Source organism: Chiloscyllium punctatum, chromosome 33, assembly GCF_047496795.1.
Source record: "Chiloscyllium punctatum isolate Juve2018m chromosome 33, sChiPun1.3, whole genome shotgun sequence".
Lineage (NCBI taxonomy): Eukaryota > Metazoa > Chordata > Chondrichthyes > Orectolobiformes > Hemiscylliidae > Chiloscyllium > Chiloscyllium punctatum.
In genome coordinates, this window is record NC_092771.1 from 11,046,025 (window position 1) to 11,064,221 (window position 18,197).

Sequence of the window (18,197 nt, forward strand, 5' to 3'; positions counted from 1 at the left end):
TATTAAAGCCTATTTTTCAAAAAGTAAATCAAAGGCATGGCTAGGATTCACACAATTGCCAGAAATAAGAGGCAGCATGATTTATTGACAGGCAAGCACCCAAATGCATGGGTGTATGGGTTTCAATTCGACTCAAAGAAACAGCCTCAACAGCCCAGAAAATAATCAAGGAAGCTAATTAAATGCTGGCCTTCACATCTTATGCTGCAGTTATACAAAGCCCTGATTAAACCCCACTTGGAGTACTTTCAACAGATTTGGGCACCACATCTTCAGAAGGATAGATTGGCCTTGGAGGGGGTACAACAGGTTAATAAGAATGATTCCTGGATTTCAGGGGTTAAATAATGAGGAGTGATTGTACAAATGAGGTTGGTTTATCTAGGATTTAGAAGGTTAAGGGGTGATCTGACCCACATCTTCAAAATTGAGTTCAGTTCTGGCCGCCCTGCTACAGGAAGGATATTTATCAAATTGGAGAGTTTTAAAGGATATTACTGGGGCTGGAGGGTTTGAATTATAAGGAGAGGCTGGACAAGCTGGGAGATTTTTCCCTGGAGCATAGGAGGTTGAGGGGTGACCTTATAGAGGTGTATAAAATCATAAGGGGTATAGATAAGGTGAACAGCAAAGGTCTTTTTCCTAGGGTTGGGAGTTCAAAACTAGCCGGTATAATTTTAAGGTAAGAAGAGCAAGATTTGAAAGGGACCTGAGGGGCAACTTTTTCCCACAAAAGGTGGTTCATATATGGAATGAACTGCTGGAGGACATGGTCGGTGCAGGTACATTTCAAACATTTAAAAGATATTTGAACAGGTACATGAATAGGAAACATTTAGTATGGCGTGGGCCCAATGTAGGCAGATGGGACTAGTTTAATCCGTGAAACTTGGTCAGCATAGATGAGTTGGAAGGAAGGGTCAGTTTCCATGCAGTATGACTCTATGACAATTGTTGGGCGTCTCACTGTCTCAGAGCAAATTCAATTTTCAGCTCTGTACATCCTGTTCATAAAAACAGTGAATGCTGGAGATTACAGTGGGTCAGACAACATCCTTGGAGAGACAGCTGATGAAGAGTCATCTCGACTCGAAATGTTGGCTTACGCTCTCTCCATGGACACTGTCTGACCTGCTGTGATCTCCAGCATTTGTTGTTTTCAGTACAGATTCCAGCATCTGCAATAATTTGCTTCTATATCCTCTTCATTTCTCTTCCCTGACCTTTCCATTTCCTGTTCATCCCTCTGAAAAGTCTTGACTCTTCCCAGTGTACAGTTCCATTGGGCTAGGGCAGCATGTCCTGTGCTTTCTTCAAGAGCTGCTTGCGCACAAGCCTAGGAAGCGAATTCTGCTGAACCCTAGAAATAGGAGCAGGAATAGGCCATTCGGCCCTTTGAGCCGGCTCCATTCTTCAAAAAGATCATATTTGATCTACTACCTCAGCTCCACCAGTACACGCATAGCGCTTAATCCTCCCATCATCCAAACTTTCATTAACTTCCCCATGATCGAACCAATATATGAATTAGAATCAGGCCACTCAGCTCCTCAGCCGGATCGCCACACAATAAGATCCCAGCTGATCTGATGACTCCACGTTGCTGCCTATTCCTGATAAACTTTCACACGCCTCTTCCTTTTCAAGAATCTATCCAACTCTCCGTTCAAGATATTCGAAGACTTTGCGTCCTACCAACTAAAATTTCTCCTCATTTCTGTCTTAAATGGTGACCTCCCTTATTTTCAAACAGTGATCCCTAGTTCTCGATTCTTCCGTAAGTAGAAATATTGTATCCACATCCATTCTGTCAAAACACCTCAGGAACCTACATGTTTCAATCAGGTCACTTCTTTCTCTTCCAAACTCCAGTGGATGCAGACGTGGCCTGTCCAATCCTTCCTAATAAGATAACCCAGGTATTTGTCTGGTAAACCTCCTATTAACTGTTTCCAACACATTTCCACCCAACTGGGATATAAAATTCCAAAGATGTATAACTTTTTGATTGATGTTATTTCTCCCCATCACAGTCCAAAATGGTGGACTCTTTATTCTGAGACTCTGATACTGAGTTCTTTGCTCCACTTCTGGTGGGGAGGGTAGAAGTTTTCAGTGTTTACCCTGTGAAGTCACTTCAGAGCCTTACGGGCAGAACTTTACACATTATGAGGGGCACAAATGACTGCAGAGCTTTCTAGGTTTTCCCATGTGACCACCCATGATTTATGGGGGCAGGGTGCGAGAGAGGCTTAGGGCATCCTCATCCCAGCTGAGGGTCTTAGTCAGTCAGAAGAGGCTGTCAGCATTTTCAAGGAGGAGAATCATAGAATCCCTACAATGTGGAAGCAGGCCATTCGACCCATCGAATCCACACCGAAGAGCATCCCATCCAGAGCCACTCCACTTACCCTATCCCCCATGGCTAATTCACCTCGCCTTCACATCCTTGGACACCTTGAATTGCTGCAGATACACCCACAATGCTGTTCAGGGGTTCCAGGATTTTGATTGTGCAACTGTGAAGGAATGGCAACCACAATTCCAAGTCAAGACGGTGCTGTAACTAACTCAAATGCCATCAGTATGAAGGAATAACAGAGTCATCGAGTCAAGGAAGTAGACCCTTCAGTCCAACAAGTCCACCATAATCCCAAACTAAGTTTGGGAAGTGATAGCCTAGTGGTATTATCACTGGATAGTTAATCCAGAGACCCAAGATTGTTCTGTGGAGCTGGGTTCAAAACCTGACAACAGCAGATGGTGGAATTTGAGTTCAATTAACATCTGGAATTAATAATCTGATGATGGCCATGAATCAATTGTCAATTGCTGGAAAACCCCGTATGGTTCACTAATGTCCTTGAAGGAAACTGGGCATCTTTACCTGGCCCGACCTACATGTGACTCCAGATCCACAGCAATATGGTTGACTCTTAACTGCCCTCTGGCCAATTAGGAATGGGCCAGTGATGCCCTCATCCCATGAATAAAAAAACTCGACCCACCTGTCTGTGCTTGGCCCATATCCCTCCAAACATTTCTTATTCGTGTACTTATCTAAATGTCTTTTAACTAAAATGAATCAAAATAAAAATCCAATACTATTGAAATATAATAACTGTCAGAAATAAGCCTGAATCTCAGGAGCAGGTGCAAGATCCATGTTACTTTCAGTCCACCATTTTAGAATTAATTGTTTAAAATTGCTACATTATATCATCATGTATAATTTGAAGGTGAAGGTGGCCCAGGTTCAAGATCTTATGTACAGCTGTCGGGAAGTGGAACGACATGTTCCTTTCTGAAAGGAGGAGGAAATTTAACAGATGTTCCGTAAGTGAGTAGTGCTGCATGAAGCTTTGGACTATGTTACTTTGTCTTCATAAACATAGTTGGCATTTCACTTTTGTACCTGACTTATTCAAATTCTCAAAATTGCAACGAATTTCAGCTGCACATCTCTGATACTTAACAAATGAGCAAGTAACATTTTATGTAAAGCAATGTAAAAATTTACTTATTGACCATCTTATTCCGAAGTATAAAATCATGAAGGGCATGGAGAGGGTGAATAACCAAGGTGTTTGTCCTAGGGTGGGGAGTCCAAAACTAGAGGGCATAAGTTTAAGATGAGATGGGAAAGATTTTAAAAGGTTCTGAAGGGAATCTTTTTCACACAAAGAGTGGTGCGTGTATATAATGAACTGCCAGAGGAAGTGGTGGAGGCAGGTACGACTACAACATTTAAAAGGCATCTGGATGGGTACATGAATAGAGGGATATGGACCAAATGCTGGCAAATGTGACTAGATCAGACTGGGATGTCTGGTTGGCACATATGAGTTGGACCGAAGGGTCTGTTTCTGTGCTGGATGACTCTAAATACAATACTCAATTAATAAGAATGCCAGATTTATTCCACATTACAATTAAAAGTACATATTTGACTGGTCATGAGTTTGAGTGGTCATGAGTCCTGAAATGTTACACAGATGCAAGATTGTTGTACTATGTGCTGACAGCCTTATTATTGATAACCTGATCATATCAATAATCTATTAATTTGATAGCTTTAATTATAAATGATTATGCTTTTCGGATAGATACAGTGACACCTTCTAGTATAAAAACAGAATCAGTTGGCTGGATGGCTGATTTGCAATGTAGAGTGACGTCAACAGCATGGGTTCAATTCCTGCAATGGCTGAGGTTACCATGAAGTATTGTCAACCCAACCTCTCCCCTTGCCTGAGGTGTGGTGACCCTTGGATTAAACCATCACCAGTCATCTCTCCCAATTACAACTTTACCTTTGCCTTATTGATTATCAAGAGAGTAACATGTCCCAATAGTTTGATGGTCGTGTCCCAATGAGTGCAGTACTGAATTTGCTGATCTCAGTTAGGGGAGTGAAGAATCAAGACAAAGCGCACATTAAAACTTTAGTCCCTGATGCACAGTGGGACCATCAACAAGCAACAGCTTGCCAAATCTCCTTTGACAACACCTTTCAAACACATGATCTCTACAACCTAGAAAGACAAGGGCAGCAGTTGCATTCGAATATCGTCAGTTGTGAGCTCACCTTCAACTAACTCACCATTCAGACTTGGAACTATATCCATTGTCCCATCACTGGTGCTGGATCAAAATCCTGGAATTCCCTTTCTTTCTGCGCTGTAGGTGTCCCTGCCCAAAAGGACTGCAGGCATTCATGACGGCAGGTCGCCACCCCCTTCCTAAGGGCAGTTAGAGATAACCAATAACTGGCCTGGCCCGCAATCTCCATATCTTTGAAATTAAAAGGGCCAAAAGAACTGGCTTCATTCGGAAAAACAAAAAAAAAGGATAATTGGTGTCCACCTGCAATAACCACGGTGGCACAGTGGTTAGCACTGCTGCTTCACAGCGCCAGAGACCTGGGTTCAATTCCCGCCTCAGGCAACTGACTGTGTGGAGTTTGCACATTCTCCCCGTGTCTGCGTGAGTTTCCTCCGGGTGCTCCGGTTTCCTCCCACAGTCCAAAGATGTGCAGGTCAGGTGAATTGGCCATGCTAAATTGCCTGTAGTGTTAGATAAGGGGTAGATGTAGGGGTATGGGTGGGTTGCGCTTCGGCGGGTCGGTGTGGACTTGTTGGGCCGAAGGGCCTGTTTCCACACTGTAAGTAATCTAATCTAATCTATCTAATCTAATCTAATCTAAATTCTGCATTCATCTTGAGTGGCCCAACTGATATTTGAAACCATTGTGCTGTTCTAAACAAGTTCCCTGACCTGCTGTCACAATCAGCCAAGGGATTCTCCTCCACAAGTACCCCTAGGATAGAAACTCTGCTTCAGTAGTCCTGATCTCCCGGTCCCCTTGACAAGAACACATCAGCACCTGCTTCCTGAAGCCTCTCACAGCCAGCTGACATCACAGGCATGCTCCAGAGTTATTTTGGCATTGAGGATATTCACTCTGGGAAAGACCAATAAGAATTAGGAGCACAATTAAGCCATTTGGCCCATTCAATTTGGTCTGCTGTTCAATCATGGCTCTCAACCCCATTCTCCTGTCCTCTTCCCATAACCCTTGAATCCCTCACCCATTAAAAGTATATCTACTTCTGTCTTAAATACACTCAGTGACTTGCCACCACAGCCTTCTGTTTGACAGATTCACCACCCTCTGGTTGAAGAAATTCCTCCTCATCTCAGTTCTAAAGGATCACACTGAAGCCGTCCCCTACAATCCTAGTCTCTCCTAGTGGTGGAAACATCTTCTCCACGTCCACTCTGTTCAAGCCTCTCAGTATTCTGTAAGTTTCAATGAGATCCCCCCTCATCCTTCTAAACTCCATCCAGTGCAGACCCAGAATCCTCAACTATTCCTCATTGCCCAGCCCTTCATCCCTGGGATCATTCTTGTGAATCTGCTCTGGGCTCCCTCCAAGGCTAGCCCATCCTTAGATACAGGACCCAAAACTGCTCACAGTATTCTGAATGCATTTGACCAGAGCCTTATGCAAAGGATAAACTCAACCCTGTGTCTAACCTTTACTAACAGGACGTCTCTGGAGATGAAATTTAACTGAAAAGTTAGATCTCTGAAGGTATTGGATTTGACATAATTGCTGGGTGGATTTGGGCACGGTGGGAAAAGGCCATAAAGGGTAATGAGATTTTGTCATCTCTAGAATATTTGTAAAACTAACCAGAACTATTCATCACAAATTAACAATGACATCACATTGCTGCTGATTACTCAATTTCTCATCAACCTACTTCTCAAAACTACAGACAGCCACATGATCCATTAGTCATGAGTCTCAGCAGTGAGATGGTGCACTTTAAAACATGTCCTGCTAACGAACCTTTGTTCAAAGTGATCCCGATAGAGAAACACCCTCTTTAACAGGGACTCTCAGCTATAGCTCTCAGGGAAGAAAATGTATTCCCTTACCTGGTCTGACCTTACTAGTATTTACTTAGAATGTTCAACACATTGATAAGTTCTCAAGAGGCTTCACAAGTACAATTCCCACGCAAACTTTGGCCAGCTACACCAACATCACAGGAACAAATGAAAAAATCAAGGTGTTTGGCATATTTGCCTTCATCAGTCAGAGAATTGAGTACTGGAGTTAAGATGCTAATTTGAGGAGGTACAAGAAATTGGTAAAGCCACATCTAGATTCTAGATTAGAGTGGTGCTGGAAAAGCACAGCAGTTCAGGCAGCTTCCGAGAAGCAGGAAAATCAACGTTTTGGGCAAAAGCCCTTAGAGTCATAGAGATGTACAGCATGGAAACAGACCCTTTGGTCCAATCTGTCCATGCCGACCAGATATCCCAACCCAATTTAGTCCCACCAGCCAGCACCCGGCCCATATCCCTCCAAACCGTTCCTATTCATATAATCATCCAAATGCCTCTTAAATGTTGTAATTGTATCAACCTCCACCACATCCTCTGGCAGCTCATTCCATACACGTACCACCCTCTGTGTGAAAAAGTTGCCCCTTAGGTCTCCTTTATATCTTTCTCCTCTCACCCTAAACCTATGCCCTCTAGTTCTGGACTCCCTGACCCCAGGGAAAAGACTTTGTCAATTTATCCTATCCATGCCCCTCATAATTTTGTAAACCTCTATAACATCACCCCTCAGCCTCCGACACTCCAGGGAAAACAGCCCCAGCCTGTTCAGCCTCTTCCTGTAGCTCAAATCCTCCAACCCTGGCAACATCCTTGTAAATGTTTTCTGAACCCTTTCATTCAGGCTTTTGCCCGAAACATTGATTTTCCTGCTCCTCAGATGCTGCCTGACCTGCTGTGCTTTTCCAGCACCACTCTAATCTAAAATCTTGTTTCCAGCAACTGCAGTCCTTGTTTTTACCAAGGCCACATCTAGAGTACTGTGTACAATTGTGCTTGTCCTGCTACAGGAAGAATGTTATTAACTGAAAAGGGTGCAAAAAAGATTTACATGGATGTTACCGAGACTGGAGGGTTTGAGTTATAAGGAGAGGTTGGTTAGGCTGGGACTGTTTTCCCTGGAGTGTGGGAGACTGAGGGGTGGCCTTATAGAGGTTTATATAATCATGTGGGCATGGATAAAGTGAATAGCCAAGGTCTTTTCCCCAGGGTAGAGGGGTCCAAAACCAGACGGCATATGTTTGGAGTGAGAGGGGAAAGGTTTAAAAGGGACCTGAGGGGCATCTTTTTCAAACACAGGATAGTGTATATGGAATAAGCTGCCAGAGGAAATGGTAAAGACGAGTACAATTACAACATCTAAAAATCATTTGGATAAGTAAGTGGATAGGAAAGGTTTGGAGAGTTACGGGCCAAATACAGGCAAATGGTATTAGTTCAGTTTAGGAAACCTGGTTGGCATGGATGAGTTGGGCCGAATAGAGGTTCAACAGATGCTTTCAAAAGGGAATTGGACTCTTAACTGAAAATGAACAATGTTCAAAGGTTACAGGAGAAAGGTCAGAGAATGACACTAAAGGAAACGTTCATTTGAGAGTGGGTGCAGACACAATGGGCTCAACAGTTTTTTTTCGATACTGTCATAATTCTGGTGACTTGGGCTTTTCCACCAATTTCATTGTTAAGTACAGGTCAATTTTCCAACATGACAAAGAGCCCTCAGCATAAGGACAGGCCATTCAGCCCAAAGGCTTTTGCTGGCACTGTTGCTGCCTTCCCCTTTAACTTAAACCTATTGGCATATCCCTGTATCCCTTTCTACCTCGTGTCTATCTATCCTCCAGTGGACAAGGCAACAGAAGTTTGTAGTCATAAAATATATCCTAAATTAATGTTTTTTTTAAAAAAAGGAATTAAACGATACAGTGGAAAAACCTTTTTTTGGATTTTGCATTCTTTGTGCAGTTCCTTTCAAGCATGCGTGTTCAACCTATCTGCAAAATGCCTTTTATTTATTGCACAGTGATGATAATTTCACTGCCCCCTGATGTGCAGTGAAATCAAAAATGATAATTGACTGCATTAAATTATTATCTGACAGCTGTACTGCATTTCTTAAACAACTCTGAATCTCAAAAAAATAAGCCTCATTGCTAATCATAGCACATACTGACCGGTTACCTTTGAATGATTGAACAAGTGAAACTTCGTCTTGTTATATTGGGTCATGAGGTTTTAAACAAGGATTTTGTACTGACATAAGTAAGGCCCCTTATATATCATGACAGATTAAGAAAATATCCTTATTTACTTATGCAGGGTTTTAACAGAATCTGCAACTTGCATTGTAATTTTTTTGAGCAGAAATTCAAAACAGTTAGCTTGTCAGTTATTTAGATTCACAAAGTGGAAGAAACTACATAAGTGACAAAGGGAAGGTACCAGTGAATAACTTTCTGATGACTGAGGTTTACAGCAGTTTGTTGTTGAAGGGCTGACGAAGGGCATATGCCTGATGCTCGGCTTATGCCTGAAACGTCGATTCTCCTGCTCCTCAGATGCTGCCTGACCTGCTGTGCTTTTCGAGCACCACACTCTTGATAGCAGTTTGTTACCACCTGACTGTGCTGCCCAGTATTGTGTTCAGGAGAAAATTGGAAATTGAAGTGCCATATTTATCCAACAGTGAGCAAATGAAAACCATCAGGTACAACTCCACATCCAAGAAACCATGTGACAGCAGCTGGGGTTGGGCAGTATGTGGTGTATTGGTAATATCACTGGGGTAATAATCTATATAGCCCAGGCTAATGATTTGGGTCCATACCTGCTGGTGGTAAACTTCAAATGAGTAAAGGTTGGGAATTGAATGATGGTAACCATGGAGACTATAGTTGATTGTTGTTCACAAACCCATTTGATACATTAATGCCCTTGTGTAAAGGAAATCTGCCATTCTTATGCAGACTGGGCTGCATGTGACTACAAACCCATAGCAGTACATGTAACAATAAAATCTAAATCTAAACCTAAACATTGATTCTTAACTACCCTCTAAAATGGCCTAACAAACTGCTTGGCTCAATAGAACAGAAACAGAATAGAATAGACATTTATTATCATGCGTACTTTTACATTAAAAATACAGTGAAAAGTTTTATAAGTCGCCCTATCAAGGCACCAATATCAATGACAGAAATCAAACATAATAATTATTTAAAATTTCAAGGGCATTTAGGAGTGGGTAACATGCCACTAAAGTGCATTTTTAAAAAATGGGCTTAGCAGTGGGTGCAAAAATCGGATCACTTTATTTAATGGCAACACCAGTGTTTGTTAAACAGCAGGTGAAAGGTTTGAATCCCACTCCAGAGCCCATGATCTAGACTGCCTCTGTTGTGTGCTGATGCACTACTATTGCCCAGATTCAATCTTCAACTGAGGAGAAAGGGAATAGCATGGCAGCAGGATTTCAGGTGGATGTTGAAGGGGAATTGCAGGAAACTTCAAATGAACACTACTCCCGTGTGTGCACAATCAGGCAGTTTCATATGTTGCTGCATACCAACTCCAATTACTTACATTCAGATAACACCTTTGATGTACCAATGAATTCTGAGGTATTTACCAAAATGTAGTCAGGCCACAACTGAGGGTGTCAATGAAAAAGATGCTATGACAAATGGTTTTGAGTAAAATCTTAAAAGTGTGAGGGTTTGGAGACATTTAGAGAGGGAATTTCATGCCTGGGGCCCAGGTAACTGAAGGCATGACCACCAAGTGAAGGGCAAAGGAGGTGAGAAATGGAAAGAATGTTAAACATTTTCATTACCATGTAACTGCGTGTAAACCAGTAAACTACACATACAAAAGTGTCTGTGGAACAGTGAACTGCTCTCAGACACTTATCATCCTGTGCCCACAGACATTTAACCAATCACTATATTACTTGCTACTGCCATTGATTAATTAATTAATATTGTTTATTAGGGTAAAACCATTGCTTTGCCTGAAATTATCTAAGCAGTGAAATCATGGGAAATAGCCAAAGAGAAAAGAGCGGTAGAGAGCGGGGAAGGGACAAATGTGAACAGAAATAAGGGGGGGAAGGAGTGAGAGAGAGGAACAAGGGAAGGTGGGTTGGAGAAAGAGTCTGACCTAGTGCATAATGGTTAATGTTAAATAATATCAAACTTTACCAGCATCCAACTTATTATTGTTTGTTCATGGGAGGTGGGTGTCACTGGTTGGTCCTGAAATCGTTGCTTATTCCTGGTTGCCTATGATCATTGTGTGAACCTGGGACTATGTCAGAGGGTGCTTAAGAGTCAACCACTTTGCAGTAGGTCTAGACTGACATGTAGGTCAGACCAGGTAAAGAGGGCAGATATCCTTCCCTGAAAGGAACTAGTGAACAGATGGGTATACATGATGATCAATAATGGCTACAATGAGTCTTTTAACTCAATTTTTAAAAATTGAATTTGAATTTCACCATCTGCCCTCATGGGGTTCAAAACCTTGTCTCTAAAACAGCAAGTATTTGATTACCGCATATGTACAGTGTACTATTAAATATATAAAATCCTGATGGAACAGGACAGGTGAGATGTGTGAAGACTGTTCCCAATGTTGGGAAAGTCCAGAACCAGGGGTCACAGTCTAAGAATAAGGGATAAGCCATTCAGGACTGAGGTGAGGAAGAAGTTTTTCACTGGGAGAGTTGTGAACCTGTGGAACCCTCTCCCATTGGAAGCTATGGGACAAGTTGGTTAGTTATATTCAAGAGGGAGCTGGAACACGGCCCTTGCAGGTAAAGGGTTCAAGGGGTGTGGGGAGAAAGCAGAGGTGGGATACTGAAATTGCATGATCATATTGAATGAAGGGTCGAAGGGTCATTGTTGCACCTATTTTCTATGTTTCTAACCAGGCGGTCACTCTGTACTTACACAACGCAATTCAGTCATTTCTTTTGACCACTTTGGTTGCTTTTGACCACTTTGTAGAGAGTTCCCCTCCAACATTATAACCGGGCACAGCCTTCGCTGACATTCCGGAAGAGATTATGCCTAACCGTGTTGATGAATATGGGATTATCGATGTCGAATTGGTTTTTCTAAACGATGTACAGTAGGCCCCACTAAGTTAAAACGGGGTAATCATCAAAAGGAATTCATCCTGAGTGCCGCTCTCCCCCGCCCCCCGCCCCCGTTCATCTCAAATAAATCTATCTACGAGCAAAATAGAAACCGTTTCCTCACACGGATTTCCCCTGAATATTTATGAATTCCTGTTTAAAGATTGCACTGCTCCCTCGAGGTCGAGGCACGCCTGTAATCTCAACCAGTTTTCAGAAATTTCATGGCTCCCGCTTTCTACCGCCTGGTAACAGCGCCTCAGCAACCGCTGCCCTGGCCACTTAAAAACATATAAATATTGTTGATACATTGAAATCCTTATTGTGTCTCTGGGTGCTTTGTAAGTTTCGAGGCCTGGATGGTTTTCCCTGTTCTTGATAAACACACACATGTAGACACCTGCACAATACATAAACATTTAAACACGGGTCGTGAGGCGCTGCACTTCATCTTCCTGTTCGAAAATGCAAACACGGCTGTTCTCCCAGTGCTCTCCAACCCTTCCCTCCCCGTTATTTGCACTGACTCAGAAGTAAGGAGTTATATAATGTACATTTGGAACATTGCATTTTTTTTTCACAAGCGACTCGAGAAATAGGCTGTTATTTATTTAATCCCCCCCCCCCCCCACCTCTCTGTCTCTCTACGTGTAAAAGGATGGATGGTTAGAAATTGCATCGTTACCTTCTGCAAGTCACGTCCTGGAAAGCCAGCGAGCGTGGCTCCTCACGGAGAGAGGGGGGAGTGCTGGGGCTTTCTCGCTGATCTCGCACGGGGTTCAGGTTGTTTCATGGAAGTCTTCTTGTCTCACGCTCTCTCTCTCTCCTTTAGTGGATTTGGCTTCTACCCGGACTAATGCTGCTCTTGCTCAGGAACAAGGAGCGGAATAAAAATGCTAGCGTCATCACCAGCGGAGTGTTTGGAACGATCGGCTGAAAAGACCCAAACAAAACCATGCGCAGGTTTTAACAGCTACACACACACACACACACACAGGCACATGCACGCACTAGATAACAGTGTGTGTGTGTGTATGTGTGTGGGGGGGGTAAATGCTTGACAATAATGCACACATACACACAAACCACCTCTGCTCCCCACCCCCACCGCAACCAAACGGAGAGAGAGGTTTCCTCTCAGCGGGGGAAAGACACTGGGCAATTAAAACGGGAGCTGTCCAGCGTGCTGAATCCGCCAATTTCCAGGAAAGCTCTCCGCCGTGCAGGAACGTGCTCAGAAACCTGAGAAAGCTCCTATTATAGAAGCGACGATGTTCTCCACGCTCGTTTTTGCTGGCGATGATTAAATCCTCGTCTTCTAATTAAAGTGGAATCGGTCTGAGCGTATTTATATGCCTCTGTGTATGGGCTGTTGCAAGGGTTTATTTTTAATCAATACACGCTGGAAGGACGGCAGATTATAAGATTTCGTCCGTTTTGTATGAGGGGGTGGGGGGAAGGCATCCCCGTTATCTCGGCGGTATTAATCCATGTTGAGAATTATATCATCAAAACCTGTTTCATTAATGCTCAATTCGGTCACCCGCGTTGGAAGTGGAAATATACTTACTGTAGTTTGCCCATTGTGCCTGTACGGCTACTTCCTGTGCACAGGCATCCCAGTTAAATTTATTATGCACCCGATAGATCCACCAGAGGAACGTGGTTCTCTGGATGTTTCTAGAAATATAGAACCAAATAATTTGTTTGGCATCAGACCTGGTTCAGAAGAGTGAAGGTATCATCTGTTCCACTGTAGGACTTTTCATTTTGGTATTTGCCAATAATGGTTACATAAGCACATGTGTGTGTGCTTACTTAACTCCCTAAGGTGCGTTGTAGGCATTTAATCACAAAGCGATATCACTTAGATTCTCTCTTTCCCCGTTGGCATTTTCCTTAGATACTTACAAAGATTTGTAAAAGTAACAAGTGTCAGGCAATGAGAGAACATTCCACTGTGAGAGAATCTAAACATTTCTCCCTTGATATTCAATGTGGAGAAGACGTTTCCACTAGTAGGAGAGACTGGGATCTGAGGGCATAGCCTCAGAGTGAAGGAATGAACCTTTAGCACTGAGATGAGGAGGAATTTCTTCAGCAAGAGTGTGGTGAATCTGTGTAACTCATTGGCGGTGAAAGCCAAGTCATTGAATGTATTTAAGACAGAGATAGATATGTTCCTGATTAGTAATGGGGTCAAAGGCTACAGTGAGAAGGCAGAAGAATGGGGTGAGAAACATATCAGCCATGATCAAATGGTGGAGCAGACTCAATGGGCCAAATGACCTAATTTTACTCTTATATCTTACTGTCTTATAGTCTTATTACTCTACTATTCTGTCAAGACAAATGGTTGACAACTTCAACTTAACTGCAATCACAATGGGAGATGCACTGGTGTAGTGGAAATTTCAGTGGGCCTAGTAATCCAGAGCTGCATGCTAAAGTACTGGGAGATGTGGGTTTGAATCCTACCATTCCAAAAATAATCTGGAATTAGAATTGGTGATCGTGCAGCCCACTGTAGATTGTTGCCCAAAAAAGACTTTCTGGTTCTGTAATGCCCTTTAGGGAAGGACTATGTGATTTGGTCTACATGGGACTCCTACTCCACAAGAATGTGGTTGATTCTTAACTGCCCTCTGGGCAATAAATGCTGATCCTACTGCCTGTCATGTCCACATCCTGTGTATGAATTAATTTTTAAAAATGAATTTGACTCACTGTAGTGATAACTCACATTAATTCAGAGTACAGCATGCTGAAAGAAATCACATCCATGAAGGCATTGCTTACTACAACACTCACCAAGTTTCTGAACTGAATATAAAATGCAAATGAAGAATTTTCACCTGAAGAATCCAGTTCTCCAAACTGGTGGACCTGACATCCATTGTTCATTTTGTGGACAATTCGTCAGTCACCAAAGAGCTCACTGCTATTTTGACTGTGTCAATATTAAAGGACAAAGCCAAATCCTGCAAGTCAGGTGCGCAGTCACTTAAATTGTGTAGCACACTAGACAAGGAATAATCTCAAGATCCTTCAGATTCTTAACTGCTGCTGCTAAAATGCTTAGCGTACAGAAAATCCCAGTGAATATCAAGGGAGAATTGATGGGACATCAGAATATCAGTGAGTAAAGGTCTTTAAATTCACAGTTTCTTGAATTAATAGTTCTCAATCTTCCCTGGCAGAGAACGAATTGAGATTTCTTCATGCAATTGTTTCTGTCCCTTCTTCTCTCTCATCCAATGTAACACTTAGCACCATGAGGTGTTGAGCAAGTTTATCTGGTCAAACTCTTGGTGATCAGTTTCACAATAGGATCTTGCAACAAATGTGAAGCCTTTGTTAAACAGGAGACCAATTCACCCCTTGACCACTGATCAGTTAGGACAGGGCTTCCCAAATTGGGGATCAGGACCCTAAATGGGGTCATGAGCTCTGAGGTAATGATGATCGCTGTGGCACTCTGAGTAAGTTGTAACAGCTATGCTCTCACTTTAACAATCTCCTTACTCTCCCAGCCTCAAATTGGGGACTGCGTGGGAAAATGTTTGGAAACCTCTGTGTTAGAAAATGGCTGATTTGAACTTTAAATTAAGCAAAGTGCCCTAGTTCAAAAACACTTTATAATGTGATACAGGAGGAGAAAGTGAGGATTGCAGATGTTGGAGATCAGAGTTGAGAGTGTGGTGCTGGAAAGACACAACAGATCAGGCAGCATCTGAGGAGCAGGAGAATCGACATTTCGGGCATAAGCCCTTCATGAGGAATTCTGTCCCTGGATGCTGCCCAATCCACTGGGATCTCCAGCACTTTCTGTTTATAATGTGATAATTCAATTGAGCTGTTTAGTAATTTTAAGGCAAGTGCCATGAGTGCTTGCAGTGTTTACTTATGGTCCAGCATTGTATATATGCCACATGATATACTGGACTCTTAGTTTTAAGCTTGTTAAGGAGACAAAACATGATCAAATTTCTGGCAAAGGAACAGGGAGAAACAGTATCTTCACTAGAAACATGGAATGAGGATGAGGTCCCTCAGCCATTTGTACACATTTCAAATTTAGATCATGGTCAATTTGTATCTCAATGTCATTATCCATCTTGTCATTTACATCTAGAATCTGTGATACCTTTATTAATGAACGACTGAACTTGAACCTCTCATTGGACTTAACAGTCATAGCCATTTGGAGGACAGAGGTCCAGATTTGAGCTATATCCTTCTGTGAGAAAGTTGTCTCCTGAATTCACTGGACTGGCCTGTTTCTCATTTTATGATGATACTCCCAATTCCATTACAGTATCTGGACCATCACACAAGGCTTCACATTCATTCCATTACCACCTCCCCCCACCTCCACACACATCCACACATCTTCCGTAACCTTCCAAACACAAATAAAAGAAATAAAAAAGTACAATCGCTTACTTGCAAATGTTACAAGGCAGGAAGACCTGAGTGTTTATATATTTTATTTTCCCAACTTAACCTTTTCCTGCTCCTTGGAAATTGCACCCAACATAGTTTGCAATTTGAGAATTCTTATGTTATTTAATTTCTAAAATTTTCCCGCTTCATGGTTGACTATAGGTTAATTGTCCAATGTGTTGAGACACTGCCTTCTGAATGCTCGAAGTTTCTTCAATTTACAAACACTTACTAATTGGTGTCTTCAGTTAATTTCCTTATTAGGTGTCACCCTGTTCACTGGAGTTCCAACTCTGTAAATTAACACTACAGATGGCTCTGCATTGCTGAGCATTTTCACACCTAATATCTGAAACAATGCAAGCAACCTGTCGAAAGGTAACAGGCAGTGCACACCAGATGCTGCACAGCAACACTGCAATCATTCAAAGATCTTGTATTAAGGAGTTTCAACATTATGCAAAGTCAACTAAACTTAGACATTAAGAATAAAGAAGGAAGAAGCAATTGACATTATGCAGTGTCTTTGATAAGCTGAGGATATTTCAAAGTGCTTTGCAACTCATGGGGTACTTTTGAAGTGTAGTGACTGCTGTAATGTAGGAAACAGGACAACCAACTTGCACACAGCATGAGCCTACCAGCAGCAATGAAATAAGTGAGCAGGAGTTCTATACTTTGGGCATTGGTGAAAAAGGTAAATAATGGACCAGGCCACCAAGGAGAGCTGCCTAGCTCTGAACCTGGATAGTGACTGAACTTCTTACCCTGCACTGTGTTCAACCTCCATTAGAACAGCCTCAGCCTTCAAGGAATCTGTTTCTGGTGGGAAATTGAAATGTCAAGAAGAAACTGCTCAATGATAGAATTAGAGAGTTGCACCTGAGAGAGGATGAAGTTACAGAGGAAGTTTTATTGAGGAACATTGAATATTTTCTTTATTGCCCATCCCTAATTGCCCTTGAGAAGGTGGTGCCTTCTTGAACCATTGATCTTGTTTGAGAATTAAGTACACCCAGATAGCTGTTGCAGAGGGAGTTCCAGGACTTTGACCCAGCAACAGTGAAGGAATGGTGATATACCTCTGAGTAAGGATGGTGAGTGGCTTGGAGGAGAACATACAAGCAGTGAGGTTCCCATCATCTGTAGCTCATGTCTTTCATGGTGGTAGCGGTTGCGTGTTTGTAAAGTGCTATTAAAGGAGTCTTGGTGAGTTGGTGCACTGCATTTTGCCTAAGTAGTGAAGCCAGGATATTATCATAACCGGAAACAAATTAACACCAATAAATAAATCAAAATCCTTCTATTCACTTAGAGCCTTTGTTTGCCTGTCTTCTCATCCTTGTTTCTAAATGTTGGGCTCTGGGCTTTCATTAGATATGTTCACACTTACAGTAAAGTGTTGCATTGGTTTGTCATTGCCATCTGCATGATGGCTGACCAAGAACTTGGAAAATCTTTCTCATTCCTATGGTTTTCCATCTGGCTATTGGAAAGGTTTACAGACTGACCGCAACCTGTTTGGCCACGTTACAGATGCACCTGACAAGGATTATTAAGTCATGGAGTGGGACATGAACCCAGAGCTTCTGGTCTAGAGTTACAGACACTATCTACTGTTCCACAAATGTTTTGTAGCACCTGTAACAGAAGATAAACAGAGAAAAATCAAAATTATGCCTAAGCCAGGAGCTGATTAAAATCTTGGCCGAGGAGTGCTAATGAATTAATTCCATGCAAGAATTAGAACACAAGGATGAAAGTTTCATATTTTCGGAGTTAGGAACCCATAGCAGTCAAAAACCCATGAATGTAAAAGTAATGGGTGAGAGGCACCTGATGCTAGATCAGAAAAAGTCACAGAGCTGCCTGAGCTAAAGGTTACAGTGTGGGGAAGAGATGTTATCAAAAAGATCACATCCTGGTCTTGGTCAGATGTATGGAGGTTCAGGGCTTCAGCAGGAATAAGATTAAGTTAAGAATAGGAACTAGTTAAATTGGGAAGCTGGGAATTGGAGATCTTTTGAGAAAGATATGCAGAGATTTGGGAATTAAAGCCACTTTCCTAAATCTGGGAGAGCAAAATGAAGGCTGGAGATGGGGAGTCATTTGCAAGGACAGAGGGATAATGATAAGTTGTGAAAGAAATAAGCTGTTGATAACAGCTTTGACAGCAGGACAGACAGCAAATGAGTT

General features: G+C 42.3%; 1 protein-coding gene across 2 annotated transcripts in view; it reads right to left on the reverse strand.

Annotated features, from left to right (window-relative positions):
• The window catches only part of tmem266 (transmembrane protein 266), a 158,407-nt gene extending 145,214 nt beyond the window's left edge, over positions 1-13,193 (reverse strand). Inside the window, exons 1-2 of one of the 2 annotated variants that reach the window (XM_072552960.1) lie at positions 13,126-13,193; positions 12,241-12,488 (exon numbers count right to left, since the gene is read on the reverse strand). The gene's annotated coding sequence lies outside the window, so the exon portion shown is untranslated. Of the gene's footprint in view, positions 1-12,240; positions 12,655-13,125 lie in introns of those variants that run through there. The other variant, XM_072552959.1, reaches the window with a different exon arrangement.
• Positions 13,194-18,197: the final 5,004 nt, after the last annotated feature.